At 52.1% G+C, this 1,851-nt stretch overlaps 1 protein-coding gene across 1 annotated transcript in view; it reads right to left on the reverse strand.

The window, feature by feature from the left end:
• LOC104468591 (septin-9) overlaps positions 1-1,851 on the reverse strand; it is an 18,500-nt gene that overhangs the window by 10,706 nt on the left and 5,943 nt on the right. The window lies entirely within an intron of this gene.

Here is a 1,851-nt window from a genome sequence, read left to right on the forward strand (position 1 = left end):
TGCCCTTACCAGCCCCCCATCACCTCCTGGAGAAACCAGAGGCAACAAAGCAAGGACCTTGACGCCCTTCCCAAACCCTTCCATGTGGGACCACGGACCACCTGCCTCGGCGGGGGCACAAACCTGCACTTAACATCGTGTGACAATCCCATGACATGGCCTCCCAAGCACTTGTCCTCCAAAAATGAGCACGAAGCTCTGCTACCAGTGCTGCCCCAGCAGCTCCACCATCCACTCGTGTCCACTGACCACGGGCAGCACTGGGGAAAGCCTGCCCATGGTGATAAGATGTAACTGGGGCTTCATCAGGGGGCAGAAAGGAAACCCAACGCCTGCGCGAGCTCTTGGAGAAGCAGAATTTCCCACTGACTTCTCCCTCCCGGTGGGGTTTGTCCCCCGTCACTCACTCCTCGGCTTATCTCCATCCCGTGGCAGGAGGGGATGTGCGAGCCAGGGGCCGGCACTGACACCGGGACAGGAAAGCGCAGCCCCCCGAGCCCCCGCCGGGCTATCAGGCTACGGGGAAGGAGGATCAGCACAGGGCTCAGCAACAACCGCCTCCAACCGCCAGGCTCGCTCGGATATTGGAAACACATGTTGGTTGGAGAGAAAGAAAAAAAGCAGCTGAACTTCCAGGCAATTGCTGTTAGCCGGCGGGGGAGAGAAACCAGAGCGCTCGGCTGGAGAGGCTCCGGCAGGGGGGACATGGGGACGGGGCTCCACGGCCCGGGCAGGACAGCTGCTGCCACCCAAAATTTGCAACATCCATGCAGGTCAAGTATCTGCAGGATCCCAGCACTGGATGTGCTTATTTTAAGGGTGAAACACCCCAAGCGATGAGAAAAAACTCCAGCATAGATAATGCTGCAACACCCGACCTGCCAAGGAAGGGGCTGCAGATGGGGGCTGAGATAAGCGGGACCAACACGCTGGACTGCCCTAAAAATGTCATCTACCCTTTGTAATATTTTCTGCTTTATCATATTAAACCATAAAGGCTTCATCGGGCCCCTCTGCTCCCAGTCGATGCCACAAGAAGAGCATAACTGGCCCATGCAGTCATTTTATTCCAGTGAAAGATGCATTTTTGGTCTGCCCACTGACAGAAGCAAAACAAAGTCTTTTCTATTGGAATAAATCTCTACATGGGGAAGAGGAAAAGGCTGACATTAATACTGTGCTGGCGGCTTAAGTTTACTTTTGAAAACAGACTCAAAAAAAAAAAAATCCCCACACAGACAGAGCCAGAAGTGGAAGGAATTGACACAAATCAAAAGGAACCTCGAAAAGGTCTCATTTCATGTCATGATACTTTCAGTCACATTTTTCAAGACACTTTAAGTGCCCCAGATTTTCACTGCGAGCTACGTGCCTAGGGAAAAAAAAAAAAAAGAAAAAAAAAAAACCCAAACCAGAGCATGATCTGGGCCTTTGATGCTGTCACTTGAGAAGTGCCAGAGCCAGGAGAGCTCTGTGCTGAATAAGCTGCATCCCACTTGCAGACTAGTCAAACAACCTACAAAATACCTTTAAAGGGTGAGGGTGTTCACTCCCTCGGTAGCAGGAGGAAAACCAGTTTCTCCCCTTACAAAGGCAGGGGCACAGCAAAGAAAATTAATGTTCCATTTGCAAAGGCAGCCTTTCCATCCAATTTGCGAGCTCAATGACTGGTATCCATCCTCAATCGAGCACGCAAGCTGACCAAAGCAAAGCAAGCAGCTAAGCGAAGCTCAGGGAGGCTTTGATAGAATCATAGACTCACAGACTGGTTTGGGTTGGAAGAGACCTTAGAGACCATCCAGTGCCACCCCCTGCCATGGGCAGGGACACCTCCCACCAGCCCAGGTTGCC

Source organism: Pterocles gutturalis, unplaced genomic scaffold, assembly GCF_000699245.1.
Source record: "Pterocles gutturalis isolate BGI_N339 unplaced genomic scaffold, ASM69924v1 scaffold4010, whole genome shotgun sequence".
In the NCBI taxonomy this organism is placed as follows: domain Eukaryota; kingdom Metazoa; phylum Chordata; class Aves; order Pterocliformes; family Pteroclidae; genus Pterocles; species Pterocles gutturalis.